The sequence below is a fragment of the Heteronotia binoei genome, chromosome 4 (assembly GCF_032191835.1).
Source record: "Heteronotia binoei isolate CCM8104 ecotype False Entrance Well chromosome 4, APGP_CSIRO_Hbin_v1, whole genome shotgun sequence".
Taxonomy (NCBI): domain Eukaryota; kingdom Metazoa; phylum Chordata; class Lepidosauria; order Squamata; family Gekkonidae; genus Heteronotia; species Heteronotia binoei.
The window spans coordinates 59,340,837-59,357,987 of record NC_083226.1 but is presented as its reverse complement, the minus strand read 5'-3'; positions in this window follow the sequence as shown (position 1 = coordinate 59,357,987).

Genomic DNA, 17,151 nt, shown 5'->3' with positions numbered 1-17,151 from the left:
AATACAGAAATCACGGATCCACATCTTCGTGGCAGCACGATGGACCAAAAACTTGGTATTGGACCACGGATCCTCATAGATCCTCATGATTTCTGCCTTGGCATCAGAAAGTTCAAAATGCAATTATTTGCAGTGAAAGGTGTGGACATGATTTTGATTTCTCATGTTACTGCGGTGTTCATGGTAGAACCATTACAGATACTTTTTTGTTTGGTCATCTTTTTTGTTTGGTGTGATGTCATAATGCACAAGCCTCAAAGTATTTGAAGCAGTGTTTTGGCATCTTGGCAGTGTCCTGAGGTTTTTGTGGTTTATTCCTTGGTCATGGACGTGCAGTGAAAGAGACCTCAGGGAGACCACGCATGATGAGCCCAACTATTCAAAAATGAAAAGTCACAGGATTTATGAAGATTAAGTGTTTCAAAGTATGTAAGCACACTGTGACAGCATACAAGGTACTCGAAATCCAATTTGTATTTTGCAAGCGCTGGACATAGACGTGACATTTGGATGGATAATGAGTGTGGTGAACAATAAAATTGTGGATGTGTGATAGTTGTTCAGCAAGCTGTGACCATGGATATTACATGTGGTTTAATGTCGAGTTTTCCTTGATCCAACGCAAATACCTTTAGGGTCAAGAAGGATCTGCACTTCGAAATCATATTTTGGCTCCTTGGTGCCGCCACAAAGCCATGGACCTGTCATTCCTGTGGTGCAAGGTCTGCCAAAAATCATGGTGGGATCCAAGGCAAAAATCATGAGGATCCAAGAGGATCCGTGGTTGAAGTCCAAGTTTTTGTTCCATGGTGCTGCCACAAACCCATGGATCCATGATTTCTGTGGTGCAAGCTCTGCTTATGGACATGATATGTGATTGGATGGTGTGCTTGGGGTGGCCCAAAGAAGAAATTATGAGGATCCATGGTCCAATACCAAGTTTTTGGTCCATGGTGCTGCCATGAAGACATGGATCTGTAATTTCTGTATTGCAAGCTCTGCCTATGGACACGATATGTGATTGGATGGTGAGCTTGGGGGGATCCAAGGCAAAAATCATGAGGATCCATAAGGATCCGTGGTCCAAAATCAAGATTTTGGTCCATGGTGCTGCCACAAAGCCATGGACCCACGATTTCTGTGGTGCAAACTCTGCCCATGGACATGATCTGTGATTGCATAATGAGCTTGGGGGGAATCCAACACAAAAATCATGGGATTCCATGAGGATTTGTGGTTCATAACCAAGTTTTTCATCCTTGGTGCTGCCATGAAGCCATGGATCCACAATTTTTATGGTGCAAACTCTGCCCATGGACATGATATAAGAATTGATGGTGAGCTTTGGGGGATCCAAATGAAAAATCATGAGGATCCATAAGGATCCGTGGTTCAAAACCAAGTTTTTGGTCCATGGTGCTGCCACAAATCCGTGGATCCATGATTTCTCTGGTGCAAACTCTGCCCATGGACATGATATAAGAACTGATGGTGAGTTTGGGGGGATCCGAAGCAAAAATCATGAGGATCCATGAGGATCCGTGGTTTGGAAACATGTTTTTCCACTGCTTTGGTGCCACAGATTCGTGGAGGCATGATTTTTCTGGCGCTACCTATAGTCTAAGCCAGGATCTACAGAATAATAGTGGTTTGATTTCATTTCAATGTAAAAATCATATGAATTCATGAGGATTCGTGCTTTGGAATCCTGTTTTTGCACTGGTGAGGCCCCATGGATCCGTGGAGGCATGATTTTTGTGCTCCTGCCTATAATCTAAGACAGGATCTACAGAATAATAGTGGTTTGATTTCATTTCAATGTAGAAATCATATGAATTCATGAAGATCCGTGTAGATCCGACTTTTACCCAGACCCTTTCTTTCTTCTTTAATTCAGACCACAGTTTAATTCCGGTTACTTAGCAGCATGACTGATCTTTTTTTTGGTACAAAAGTTTTTATTTTGCAATACATTGAGAGATATTCTACTATCAAAATTTAAATATAATTCTTTAATACATTACATAATTCCCCACCCTCCAATTTATAACATCCGCCGGTATAGAAAACAAATTAAAAACCTTTTAAAAGTAAAAATTCACATATATAGAATCTTAACTAAAATTTATCATTCACTTAACTTTATCTTAACTTCAATATAACTACTATTATTTCTTAACTTAATTCTTAACTCTTATTCATCAATGTTGCATATTTAATCAAATAACCCTAATCCATTCTTCTTTCCACTTTAAAAGTTCAATTAATACTTATTAAACATTAACCATAAAGTTCATAATCATGGAGTCACCACTAAAAATGATTCAAATCTTAATCTTATCTTAACTCACATAAGTTTACTATATTGACTCAGCTACTTATATTCCACTACTAGAACAGTACTCAATAATCAGTCCTTCTTTCTCCTTTAAAGTTCAATTGTTATTAAAAACCACTCTTCACCTTCCATTGTATCTCCACATAATTTTGGAATTTATTCCAGTCTTCTTTAAATTTCTCCAGATTACAGTCTTTTAAGATTCTAGTAAATTTGTCCATTTCACTCCAATTAAGGACCTTTAAGATCCAGTCCCATTTTTCAGGTATTCTGTCTTGCTACCACATTTGTGCATACAATGTTCTCGCAGCTGAAAGCAAATACCACAACAATGTCCTGTCTTGTTTCGGAAAGCTTTCCATTTGTAATCCCACCAAGAAAACACCTGGAGCTGTCTTGATATTATATCCCAAGATTTTCGATATCTCTTGTTGAATCATAAGCCAGAATTGCTTCGCTTTTTCACAAGTCCACCACATGTGATAGAAAGAATTTTCATGTTTTTTACATTTCCAACACCTATCAGAGACTTGATTACTCATTTTTGTTAATTTTTAGGCGTCATATACCATCTGTACAGCATTTTGAAACAGTTCTCTTTTATATTATAACACGCTGAAGTTTTCATATTCTTCCATAGGTGTTCCCATGTCTCTATTTGTATTTCTTTGTTAAAGTTTATTGTTCATTTAATCATTTGAGGTTTCACAACCTCTTCTGTAGACCATTTCAGTAACAACTTATAAGTCCTTGAAATCAATTTTTCATTTTCACCCAACAGCATTTTTTCCATTTCTGTTTTTTCATATCTTATACCTGTACTTCTGATATCTTTTTCTACCAAGCTTTTAATTTGAAGCAGTTGAAACCAATCAAATTTTCCCTGCAATTCTTCAGCCGATTTCATTTCTACTTTACCTCCCTGAAATTTTAGCAGTTGTTCATATGGTACATATTTCTCTTCTCATGGACTTTGAGACAATTTTATAACTTCAGTTGGCACTATCCAAAGTGGTTTTCTCTCATCACCATATTTATTACATTTTTTCCAAATAGTCAACAAGTTCCTCCTTATATAATGGTGTGAGAAAAATCCATCCATCTTCTCTTTCCCATAATACAGATATGCATGCCAACCAAAAGTACTTCCCTGACCTTTTAGAGCCAATAATTTTTTATTAGTCAAAGTCAACCAGTCCTTAATCCATACCAAACATACTGCATCATGGTATAGCATTAAGTCAGGTAATTGGAAGCCACCTCTTTCTTTTGCATCCATCAGGATTTTCATAATTCTTGGTTTCTTGCCTGCCCATATAAATTCTGAGATCTTTCTTTGCCAAAGATTAAATTGTTTCTTATCTCTCACAATTGGAATGGTTTGAAAAAGAAACCTAATTCTTGGTAGAACATTCATTTTAATTGCAGATATCCTCCCTAAACACAGATAGATTCAGTTTATTCCATTTTAGCATATCTTCTTCAATTTTATGCCAAAGCTTTTCATAGTTATTCTTATATAAATCAATATTTCTCATCGTAATCACACCTAAATATTTTACTTTTGAGGCAACTTCACAACCTGTAACATTTTGTAACTCTTTCTGTTTGCCTAAAGACAAGTTCTTAGTAAAGATTTTCGATTTTTCTTTATTAATATAAAAACCTGCTAACTCACCATATTCATTAATTTTCTTCAACAACAGGGGTGTTACTTGTAACGGATTTTCATTAATAAACATCACATCATCCGCAAAGGTCCTATATTTATATGAAAAACCTTTCAACTTCAAACCCTCAATCTCCTTATCTTCATCAATTTGAGACAACAAAACTTCTAGGGTCATTATAAACAACAACGGAGATAGAGGGCAGCCTTGTCTTATGCCTTTGCTAATCTTCATTCGTTCAGTCAAGTCAGTGTTCACACAGAGTTCAGCTTGTTGTTCTGTATATATTGCCTTGATCATCCTTATAAAATCATCTTCTAATTTCATTGTTTCCATCACAGCAAGCATAAAGTCCCAATTAAGATTATTAAAAGCTTTTTCCGCATCAGCAAAAAATAAAACCACCTCTTTTTCTGGATGCTTATCATAGTATTCTACAATGTCTACTACTGTTCTGATATTGTCTCTTAGTTGCCTTCTGGAGAGAAAACCTGCTTGTGCCTCTTGAATAGAAATGTTCAAATGCTATTTGAGTCGTTCTGCTAGAATTCTAGCAAATATCTTATAGTCATTATTCAGTAGTGAAATTAGTCTGTAATTTTTTCCATTCGTGGAATCTGTCGTCTTTTGGAATCAAAGAAATAACAGCTTATTTCCATGTATTTGGCACCCTCCCATCTCGCCTAATACAGTTCATCAATTTTTGAAGTTCTGGTACTAATATCTCTCCCAAGACTTTATAAAATTTTACTGAAAAGCTGTCAGGACCCGGAGCTTTTCCTAATTTTATTGAACAAATTGCTGCTTCTATTTCTGTTTTTTCAATTGGATCATTCAGGATTTTTTCCATATTTTCACTTAAGGATTGTACTTTAATTTTTTGCAAATAGGCATCAATTTTCTCTCTGTTTACTTGTTAACCTTTAAATAATTTGCCATAGAATTTATAAAATTCCCTTTTAATTCCAGCTTGATCCACAATTTCTTTACCTTCCAAAAAAATCTTGTTTATGAACTTTTTCTCCCTTTTTTTTTCAGTTGCCAAGCCAAATATCTCCCCGGTTTGTTGGCACCTTCAAATGATTTCTGCTGTAGCCTTTTTAAATTCCACTCCACCTCTTTATTCAATAAATGTCTCAGTTGATTTTGTAAAATTGTTATCTCTCACATTATTCCCCCCCCCCCCCCGGTCTTTTTTTCAACTCATTTTCTTTTCTGCCTATTTCTGCTTGCAAGTCCTTCAATTGTTTTTCCTTGGCTCTTTTATCTTTATTATTCAATGTAATTAGTAGTCCTCTCATAATAGCTTTATACGCATCCCATACAGTCTGAATGTTAACCTCTTGGTCTTCATTAGCCTGGAAGAAAGCTTTGGTTTCTTTTTCAAGAGATTTCACTACTTCAGCTTTTAACAACAGGTCTTCATTTAGTCTCCATCTTCTTCTCTTTTCCTTCGCTGACCACATTAATGGATTGTGGTCTGCACCTATTTTCGGAAGAATCTCTATTTTATTAGTAATAAGTCCCAAATCCTTCATAGTCCATATCATATCAATTCTTGAGAAGGAGTCATGCCTTGCTGAAAAAAAAGTATAATCACGTACATTAGGGTTATATTTTCTCCGTATGTATTCCAAACTTTCTTGCTTTATTATTTCAAAGAAAGACTTTGGCAGTTTACCATCTTTTTTCTTTTTATTCCTCAATCTATCCAGAGTTCTTAATTGTTCCATTAATGCCTCCCATTAACATTACCTGCTCATAAGTCATTGGATCCAGTTGTTGCAAAATGTCTTTTAAAAAAGCATCTTTTGCCCCATTAGGAGCATATAGTCCCAACAATAGAGTCTTTTTAAATTCATAAACATCTCCACAGCAACGTATCTGCCTTCATTGTCTTTAAAAACCAATTTTGGCTCCAATTCTTTTTTTTTTTTTAATCTCCCCTTTTCTCCCTTTAGCTAATGAAAAAAATTCTTCCCCCAAAGACGTATTCCACAAAAAATTATAATCCAATTGCTTAATGTGTACTTCTTGTAAACATACTATATTACATTTCTGCTTTTTAATCCAATGAAAAATTGCTTTTCTTTTTTGGGGTGAATTGAGTCCATTTACATTCCAATAAATTAATTTGTAATCCATAGTGATTTTTCAATTATTTTGTATTCTCAAATTCTTTATTGTCCGCCAAAAATTCATTTATGCCTTGTGTGTCCACTATTGTTTTTCTCAGACTTTTGTATTTAAAGCTAAGACCTTCAGGTAAAATCCACCTGTATCTTATGCCTTCATCTCTTAACTTGTCTGTCAGCTTCTTGAATTGTTTTCTGATCATGATGACTTTCCTCGGCAGCTCCTTCATCATTCGCACTCTACTTTCCTCCACCACTAGCGGGCTTTCAAACTGCTTACTTAAGATCTTTCCCACCACGTCCCTTGTGGTAAACTTTACAACCACATCCCTAGGTAGCTTACACTTTCTTGCGAAGTCTGAATTGACCCTATAGACATAATCACACAAACGTCCCATCTCCACAGGGTCATCTTCCATAAAGTCAGCCATTATTGTAACAATATAGTTCTTTAAATCCTCTTGGTCAGTCTCAGGTACTCCCCTTAGACGGATAATGTTCTCCATCAGCTTACAGTCTTGTAGTATTGCTTTATCCTGTATCTTCTTAATGATAGCATCTTGATCTTTTATTTTTACTTCAGTCTCCTCAGTCTTTTAGCTATTGCATGAGATTCTTTTTTTAGTTCATCAATCTCTTTTTTAATATCCTTCTTTACTTCTTCAGCACTAGAATTTATTTCTTTAGTTATTTTTTTAGTGAATTTCTTTTCAGTTCCTGTTATTAATTCCTTCATTGCTTTTAACAGTCTTGCTTCCATAGCATCCAGTTGATCTTGCACTTGTTTAGACATCTTTCCCTCTCCCAACAAGGAGGCTCTTAACCATGTAACTCTTGCTCCCAGCTTCTGATCAGATATTACTGACTGCCCATTGCAAATAATGGGTCTCAAGTTGGTCTCCCCAATCCACAATCTGATGGTTGCATTTGATAGATTGGAGCATGCCTTTTCCAGCAAGGCCAAAATCACCATCCTCAGAGCTCCCTAGGTCAAGAAATTCTTTTTAAAGTTTTTAAAAATCCAAGATGGCGGCCGCGATATTTCCAAGCCTCTCTTTTTAAAAACTTTTCCTTTTTTCCCTAGGGCTTTTTATTCGTTTGCAAACATACAGTCCAAATTGTTTCGCCTTTTGGGGAGTATTTATGTTAGTCTTGAGTGTTATTACAGTACAATTTCAGTTTATTTTATTAAAAAACTTTGACCTTTCTATAATGGCCTCCAGTCTTTCTCTATGGTTTCTGGTTCTTGAAAATACCCGGATGTATGGAAGTTCCTCTTTCTCTCAGCAATTACTTCCTCACTCTCTGGCAATGAAGTCTTGTTCTCACTGGTTGTAGATCTCATGATAGTTGAAACACACGTCACTTCCTGCTTTGTAATAGGAGACTGCAGTTTTTGTTATGGCTGTTTTTTTTTTTCAGAAGCCGCAGGAATTTTCAACAGCAAGTATTTTTCTGCACTTTTCTGCTTTCTCTTAGTTCCAAAAATTCAATTTTCACCCCCTTCCACTTCTCTTTAATATCATATTGTAACCCATAGATTTGGATCTTAAATCTTTATTTGTTAACAGTCTTAGTTTAGTCCCGAAGTGAAAGATAAGGATCTTTTACCTTAACGACGTTTATCATCAATTATACCATCCACTCTGTCTTCAGATGTTATTGTAGTCCATAGAAAGCTGGAACCTTGATGAGTTTATGTCAATTGAATGACTCCAGAGATTCTTTGTAGACGATGGAATGCAAATTCTCATCGGGGATCCTTCAAAGCTGAAAAAAAACCCTCCTGAGATCTCTCATCAGCCAAAGTAAGTCCCCTCAAAAAATTTATGCACGTCTTAGATTCCCTTACTGGAAAATGTAGGCAGCAGGCATTAAAATGCCTTTTATGCCCAAAACAAAGATCTCGGTCTGCTCCTCTAAAGAGAAACAGGTCAGCTCCGGAAGTCACAGCACGACTGTTCTTTATATTTATATTCTAATTGCTGAGAGCCACAGCACGACTTTCTCGAAAACAAAGGAACAAAGTTTGAGTCCGATGGTACCTTTAAGACCAACAAAGTTTTATTCAAGGTATAAGCTTTCATGTGCAAGCACACTTCTTCAGATAAAAGCTTTACCCTCCCTCCATACAGTTTACCTCCACTCCTGATTGTTCAACGAAGGCAATCTACATTCACTTCCCACACTTCCCTGTAAGAGCTGCTAGAGAATTAGAATTACCCTCTTCCAGCAACACAAGGAAGCGTGAACATTTTAACCTGCAGGGTGTGAACAGTCTAGCAATGAAGTATGTAACTGTGGTGCTTACTATAAGGCTGAGCCTTCTGATGGTAGATTATTTGAAATAACTTGCCATACATTTGGTGGCAAGTATCTAATAAATTATATCTGCCTCAGCATTAGTAGGCAAGGCAAGACGCTTGTTGGGAAACTGCTGCATGTACACTGTACATTTTCACACACGTAGACTACAGCAACTTACATGCAGTCTAGTGGGTAGACTGGACTCTAGGAGAATCCAGTTCAGATTATCATTCTGCCATGGAACTTCACTGGGTGGCCTTTGGTCAGTCACTCTCTGACACATCACAGGATAGTTGTGAGGAGAAAGCAAGAATGACTTTGTAAACTACTCTGGATCTCCATTGGAGAGAAAAGTGGGTTCTAAAAATAAAAAAATACAATCACCACACTTGTGGAATAGGGTGGGATATAAATTAAAAAAATTAAATTAAAACTATGATTTATAAAGCAGATAGTATTGTAACAAGATGCAGTCTTAAGCATGAGAGCTTGTTCAGACATTATGGATCCCCGACTTTACCTCTGGGAATCCATCCCCTGGCTTAACATTATCAGCAGCCCTTGCTGTGCCTGCCCTTTGTCTTGGTTTTCCAACTTTCCACCCTCCTCCTTCATTAGACCTCCTGTAAGATCTCCCCTTTTGCACGTTGGACCCTAGGATCCTCAACTTCCATGTCTCCTGGTGCCAACCCCCATGGCTTAACATCATCTTATTTATTTATTTGGCTTATAGTCCACCCTATCCCAAAAGTGGGCTCAGGGTGGCTCTCAGCAATTAGAATATAAATAAAATAACAGTAACATATAATAAGAACCAAGTTAAAACAATCAAAGGCAAGATGGCAGCAAACAAAGACAAAACTTCTGACTGCTCTCAGATACAAACAGGTCCATAGCTAGGAGGGGGTCTAGGCGGCACAGCTCCCAACTTCTGGTAGGCCCCGCAAGAACTTCCCTTTCCTCCCTGCCACTCTTGCTGCTGCCACCTTCCTTTTCCCGCCACTCAAACTGTGTGCGAAACGGGTGGCAGAAACAGCACCAGCCTCTGGCATGAGTTAAAAGACCTGTTGATCAGCTAATCGGCTGACCCTTTAACTCACGCAGGAGACTGGGGGCGGGGGTGCTTCTGCTGCTCACCTTGCATGCAGTTTGAGTGGTGAGGAAGGGAGGGCAGTTGCGGCAAGAGCAGCAGAGAGGGAAAGGAAAGTCACTTGGGATGCCAGCTGGCACAATGGTAGTTCGGGGTGGCCAGGAGAGCAGCTGGGAGAGGGGTAGGAAGGGAAGACCTTGCAGCAGCTGTGGGGAGGAGGGGAAGGTCCTGGGGAAAGCTAGCAGCCCGAGAGAATCCTTACTTCTCAGGCAGCAGTGGGAAGGCTACGGGAGTGGGGCTGAGTGCCCCCCGAAAAAATTAAAGGCCCTCCAAACTTCCAAATCCTGGCTACGGGGTTGGATACAAATGATCCTGTCACCCTCTCAGTGGCAAAATTCATATGTGCAATAATCAAGTACAAGTGAAATAATACTGAGTAAGGTCTTTTAAAATATTTTGATTCTAACTTCTTAAGGCAATAGCCATATATGCAGTACTAGACAGACAGACAGACAAAAGCTTCAGGGTAGTCCATAATGTCTCTTGCAGGATGATGACGTATTTCTGTGGGCAGAGAAGGCTGAGATGGATTAAATGTCCGCCACCTCAGCCAAAGGTCTGGTGGAACAGCTCTCCATTTTACAAGCCCTGCAGAACTGTAACAAGTCCCATAGTGCCTGCTTGTTCTCACATGGTAGCATGTTCCAACAGGGCTAAGCAGACATCTTTCAGGCCAGGGACTCCAATATCATCCGCCCATGCTGCACCTGCCCTTCATCCTGATTTTCCAACTTTCCACCCCCTCTTGCACCAGGCCTCCTATTTGATTTTCATGCAGCTCTGTATGTTCCGCCACCCAATCTGCCTGCTGGCGGGCTCTCACTATGGCTTGGAGTCCCACCCCAGTAAAACTTGGCAATAAGGGAGCTTCTCAGCTTTGAAAACAGTTTTCACAGTGACCAATAACAAAACAGAGAATTCACTAGCAACACAAAAAGGGAGCTTAGCAGCCGTTCTAGTCAGTTTCTTTCACAGGACTGAACAAGGAGGATTTACATGGAAGGTGGTTACTGGATGCTACTGAGCAGCTGCAGTAGGGCAATTGCATAAATTAAAAAAAACTTTGGACTCTACTCCTCACATGTCACAACAAGTACTATTCCCACCCCAATTAAGCAAAATATGCGGGGTTTGGTTGTAGATGCAGAATACACTGGAGAAAAAAGAATGGTACATATGGTGGGCACACAAATCTAAAGTCAAGCTTAAAGGCTTGACTGCTTAGATTCTCTAGAGTAGGTTGTCAGTGCATAATTGGCCTGCGTTACAGAGAAGCGAAAATTTAAAATGAAGTTGAGATAAAAACTGTAAGATTTTGTACGCTGAGAAATATCGTATAAATCAGGGGTGTCAAACTAATCTGTTATGAGGGAGGGATTTGACATAAATGAGCCCTTGTTGGGCTGGTGTCATGGGTGCTGGGGACCCTGCAGAAGAAACCGAGCCTGCAGAGCCTGCAGAAGGAACTGTGCCCCTGCCACCTGCACCAGTGCCCCTGCCTCCTGCTGAAGAAGGTCCAAGCCCCCCTGCCTCGCCCTCTCGGGTGGCTCGTGTGCGTGACCGCCTTCGTCAGGACCTCAGGGATCGGAGGAGGGCGGCACGCTCACAAGCAAGACGCTCCCTGAGCCCTGAGTGGTGAAAGGATTCTGGCCCTTCTAAGTGTGAGGATGCTTAAGTTTCGGCAGGATCCTGGCTGCTGCTCTGAGACAGCAATTAGCCCAAATGAGCAACAGGCAGCAGAGGGCTATATAGCTGTGGGCTTTGGGAGGAGGCTTTGTGGAAGCAACTAGTCACATACCTGACATCCTAGCATCCACTCCGGCTCTTGACTTTGGCTTTTGGATTCCTGACTTTGGCTTGGACCTCTGGACCCCCTGACTTCGGCTTCTGAACCTCTGACCTGTGATACCTGGATTACGATTCTGTTTTGGCGCCTTGGACCCTCCTTGCTCACGAGTTGCTGACCTTGGACTGCCCCTGGACTTTGCCTGACTCAGCCCCAGCTCGTGACAGATTGCTTCCACCCACAACCAACACCCATTCCACAGGATGGATGCTGAAGCAAGTGGAACCACAGGACTACTGGCTGCGCTCCAAGCCCAGGTACAGCAGCTGACACAGGCAGTAGTACACTTGCAGCAACAACCTGTGGCCAGTGCTCCAGCCAAGTGCCCAGTTCCCCCACCTGACAGATTTGGGGGTGCCGTGGAAGAATTTCCTGCTTTCCTAGCGCAGTGCCGGCTGTACTTCGAACTAAGAGCTCGGGACTTCCCCAACGACAAAACAAAGGTGTGTTTCATCATCAGCCTGTTAAAGGGGCAGGCGGCCAAATGGGCCACACCCTTGCTGGTTGCGTCCTCTCCCCTGCTGACTGATTACCAGGGGTTTGAGGCCCACCTGTCTGCTGCCTTCTCAAACCCAGTCCAAGCAGCCACAGCCAACCGGAAGATCAGGGCGCTGAAACAAGGCAAATCCTCAGTGGCTCAGTATGCCACCGAATTCAAGCTCCTGGCCCAAGACTTGGCGTGGAATGAGGCTGCCCAGATGGACCAGTTTACCGAGGGGCTGGCAGAGGAAGTCCTGGATGAACTGGCCAGGGTGGAGTCGCCACCCACGCTCCAAGGACTTATCACCCTCTGCCTCCGCATTGATGGCCGCCTGGAAAGTCGCCGCCAAGCCAAGACCAGAGGGCGCCAGCTCCCTGCGCCGTGCCACTTGGCTCCTCACCCATCCCCAGTTAGTACCAGAGCCGAGGAGGAGCCTATGCAGCTTGGAGCTGCTCGACCCCGCCTGACTCCAGAAGAAAAGGCCAGACGCCGCACGCAGAATCTGTGCCTTTACTGCGGTACGGCAGGCCACTATGCCTCTGGCTGCCCTGCTAAGCGTCGGATACCCGGACCCTCGTTGCCACCGCCGCCAAAAGAGCAGCCCCAGGCGTAAGTGGGCCCTCCAGCCTGGGGCGACTAGCTGGGTCCTCCGAACAGCAGACTGATACCCCGGGCCCGTTCCTGCTACCAGTCAAACTCCGTCTGCCTGATGAACGCTGGCTGTTTGTATATGCCATGCTGGACTCGGGAGCGGCCCACTGTTTTGTAGATGCTGCCTTTGTAAAGCAGCACCAGATACCAGTGCAGACAAAAGAGACTCCAACGCTGGTGGAGGCTATCGACGGGCGCCTCCTCCGTTCTGGCCCCGTCACCCAGGAGACCTGCCCCATCACCTTCCACGTCCAGCAGCACCAAGAACAGCTGCAGTTTAATGTCGCCCGCATGCCTCGCTTCCTGCTGATTCTGGGCCTTTCCTGGCTGAAGCTGCACAACCCCATCGTGGACTGGGCCCAGCAGGAACTACGTTTCCGAGACCCATGCCCCCATCTGACTCCTCCCACCACTCTAGCAGCCGGCATCCCGAGTGGTGGTCCTCAGCTCCCTCAGAAGTATGCGGACTTCGCCGATGTCTTCGAAGAGACAGGAGCGGATCAGCTTCCCCCTCACCGGCCCTATGACTGTGCCATTGACCTAGTACCTGGGGCACCACTCCCGGTGGGGCGTCTGTACCCGATGTCGGAGCCTGAGTTGGCAGCTCTGCGAGACTACCTGGACAAGAACCTGAAACGCGGATTCATCCGACCCTCAACCTCTCCCCTGTCTGCTCCAGTCCTCTTCGTGAAGAAAAGTGGGGAGCTGCGGCTGTGCAATGACTACCGGGCCCTGAACAAGATCACCATCCGCGACCGGTACCCTCTATCACTGATCCCTGAACTCTTGGATCGCTTAAAGGGGGCCCAGATTTACACCAAGCTGGACCTCCGTGGAGCGTACAATTTGGTGCGCATACGGCCCGGAGACGAGTGGAAGACCGCGTTTGGGACCCGATACGGGCAGTACGAGCACCTGGTGATGCCCTTCGGATTGACCAATGCCCCCGCTGTCTTCCAGAGGTTCATGAACGACATATTCCGGGACCTGCTCGACCGCTTCGCGATCATATACCTGGATGACATCCTAATTTACTCCCGCAATCCTGCCCAGCACGCCGAGCACGTCCGCCAGGTCCTGCAGCGCCTACGAGCCCATGGCCTCTACGCCAAGCTGGAGAAGTGCGACTTCGACCTGCGCTCCGTCGAGTTCCTTGGGCACATTGTGTCACCGCAGGGGATCCTCATGGACCCGAAAAAAGTAGAAGCGGTCCTGACCTGGCAGGCTCCTCAGAATCGCAAAGACCTGCAGCGGTTCCTTGGTTTTGCCAACTACTATCGGCAATTCATCCCGGCCTACGCATCCCTGACCACACCCCTGACTCAACTACTCCGCCCCAAAGAACCCTTCCGCTGGTCCCCAGAGGCCGATAACGCCTTCTCCACCCTGAAGACTCGCTTTGCCACCGGGCCACTCCTGAGATACCCTGACTCCCAGCTTCCCTTTACGGTGGAAGCTGATGCCTCCAACGTGGCCCTGGGAGCAGTGCTGTCCCAGCGCGAGGAGCCGTCCCAGCCACTCCAGCCCTGCGCCTATTACTCGCGCCAGCTCACTGCTGCAGAGAGGAACTATACCATCTGGGAGAGGGAGTTGCTCGCGATCAAGGCGGCGTTTGAGGTTTGGCGACATTACCTCGAAGGGGCTCGCCACCCTGTTCAAGTGCTCACCGATCACCGGAACTTGGAACACCTCCAGACCACCCGCCGTCTCAACCAGCGCCAGATCCGGTGGTCCCTATTCTTCTCCCGCTTCGACTTCCGGATCTCCTACATCCCCCATACCCAGAACCGGAAAGCAGACGCGCTCTCCCGGAAACCGGAATACGCCCCTGCCTCAACTGAGACCGTGCCCGCTGCTCCAATCCTGCCACCCTCAGTATTTGCAGCCACCTCCACTTCACCAGCACTCGTGGAGGACATTCGGGCTAGCCAGGCCAATGATCCCTGGGTCCAGCAACACCTCCAGGCTCTCCAAGATGACCCAACAGGCGAGTTCACGACTCGAGGCGGCCTCTTGCTACACCGCGAACGCCTCTATGTGCCGCCCGGGCCCTTGCGAGCAGAAGTGCTACGCCTGACCCACGACTCGTTACCCGCCGGGCACTTTGGACAGCATAAAACCACCCACTTGCTGACAAGGGAATTCTGGTGGCCACGAGTTCGCGCTGATGTTGCCCGTTATGTCAGCTCCTGTGACGTCTGCCGACGGGCCAAAGACATCCCAGCCAAACCCTCAGGGTTGCTACAGCCCTTGCCCACATCTTCAGGACCCTGGGAGACCATCTCGATGGACTTCATCACGGAACTTCCGCGCTCCAAGGGTCAGACTTGTATCTGGGTGGTCGTCGACCTATTTACCAAGATGGCCCACTTTGTTCCGTGCCCGAAACTTCCCACAGCTCAGGAGACGGCCCAGCTTTACCTGCAACACATCTTTCGTCTGCATGGACTCCCAGCCCATCTGATCTCCGATCGGGGCCCTCAGTTCTCCTCTCGGTTCTGGCAAGCCCTCCACTCCAGCCTGGGTACTCGAGTGCACCTGTCCTCAGCCTACCACCCACAGACAGATGGCCAGACAGAGCGCACCAATGCCACGCTAGAGCAATATCTCCGCTGTTACACCTGTTACCAGCAGGATGACTGGACCACTCTATTGCCCCTAGCGGAGTTTGCATACAACAATGCGGTCCATTCATCCACCCAAATGACCCCGTTTGCTGCAACCTACGGGTACCACCCTCGGTTCTTCCCGGCAATCCTACCACCCACGAATGTCCCCGCCGTCGATGCCTACCTGCAAGAACTCCGCGCCAGCCAAGACTTGCTCCGAGAGCAGCTACAGCAGGCCAAGGAGGCATATAAACGGGCTGCGGACCGAAAGAGGCAAGAAGGCCCTCCAGTGCTGCCGGGGGATCAGGTGTGGCTCTCAACTCGCTACCTGCGCCGGCCTGGTCGGTCTCACAAGCTGGATGCACGGTTCATTGGACCCTACCCCGTCGTAGAACAAATAAACCCCGTCGCCTTCAGGCTCCAGTTGCCACCCCACCTCCGCATTCACCCTGTGTTCCATCGCTCCCTCCTTGTTCCAGCTGCACCCCCTGACCCAGCTCGGCCTCCTTCCCCACCGCCGCCACCACCGGTGTTGGTGGATGACGAGGAAGAATATGAGGTGCGCCAGATTCTGGACTCCCGGTACCATCGTGGAGGCCTCCAGTACCTTGTGGACTGGGAGGGATACGGCCCAGAAGACCGGTCCTGGGAACCTGTGGACAATCTTCATGCCCCGGACTTGGTGCAACGATTCCACAGCGACCACCCCGACCTTCCAGGCCCCTCGACGGAGGGGAGCCCTGGGGGGGGGGGATAGTGTCATGGGTGCTGGGGACCCTGCAGAAGAAACCGAGCCTGCAGAGCCTGCAGAAGGAACTGTGCCCCTGCCACCTGCACCAGTGCCCCTGCCTCCTGCTGAAGAAGATCCAAGCCCCCCTGCCTCGCCCTCTCGGGTGGCTCGTGTGCGTGACCGCCTTCGTCAGGACCTCAGGGATCGGAGGAGGGCGGCACGCTCACAAGCAAGACGCTCCCTGAGCCCTGAGTGGTGAAAGGATTCTGGCCCTTCTAAGTGTGAGGATGCTTAAGTTTCGGCAGGATCCTGGCTGCTGCTCTGAGACAGCAATTAGCCCAAATGAGCAACAGGCAGCAGAGGGCTATATAGCTGTGGGCTTTGGGAGGAGGCTTTGTGGAAGCAACTAGTCACATACCTGACATCCTAGCATCCACTCCGGCTCTTGACTTTGGCTTTTGGATTCCTGACTTTGGCTTGGACCTCTGGACCCCCTGACTTCGGCTTCTGAACCTCTGACCTGTGATACCTGGATTACGATTCTGTTTTGGCGCCTTGGACCCTCCTTGCTCACGAGTTGCTGACCTTGGACTGCCCCTGGACTTTGCCTGACTCAGCCCCAGCTCGTGACAGCTGGGCCATGTGTGTCATAAAATGTAATGGCAGGTAGTGGAGATATAAACACAATTAAAGATGTTTTTTTAAAAAACTTAAAAGATGCTTAAAAGATTAGCACTCTTGCAATATTTTGTTTATTTAACCGTCTCTGATAACAGACACTTCTTGGTCTAAATTATTGCATCAAATCTGGGGAAAATGTCTGTGCTGTAGCAATCTTGAGTATGCTGTTCAGGTGTTCAAGTATGTGTGTGTAAGTTACAAACCTAATTTTTATTTATTGATGGATATCTCATGGTCAGTGCTTTGAGCCCAAGACCCAGGGGAAAACATGAAGTGGCTGAGCATTGTGAGCTTTTCTACATAAGTTACTTCATGTGCTGGTCAGTCAATGGAGAAAATAGAGGCTTCATTCTGTAGCTCTTTTATTTATTTATTTGGTTCACTTGTATTCCGCCCTTTCCCAGAAGGGCTCAGGGCGGATCATATTCAGATAAAAAACCAATCACCTACAATAAAATCAATAAAGCCAATAAACACATTTAAAACAATAGCATTACAACAACATTAAATAGCAGGAGCAGCCGGCACATAGTGCAACTTTAGGTGTAATCTT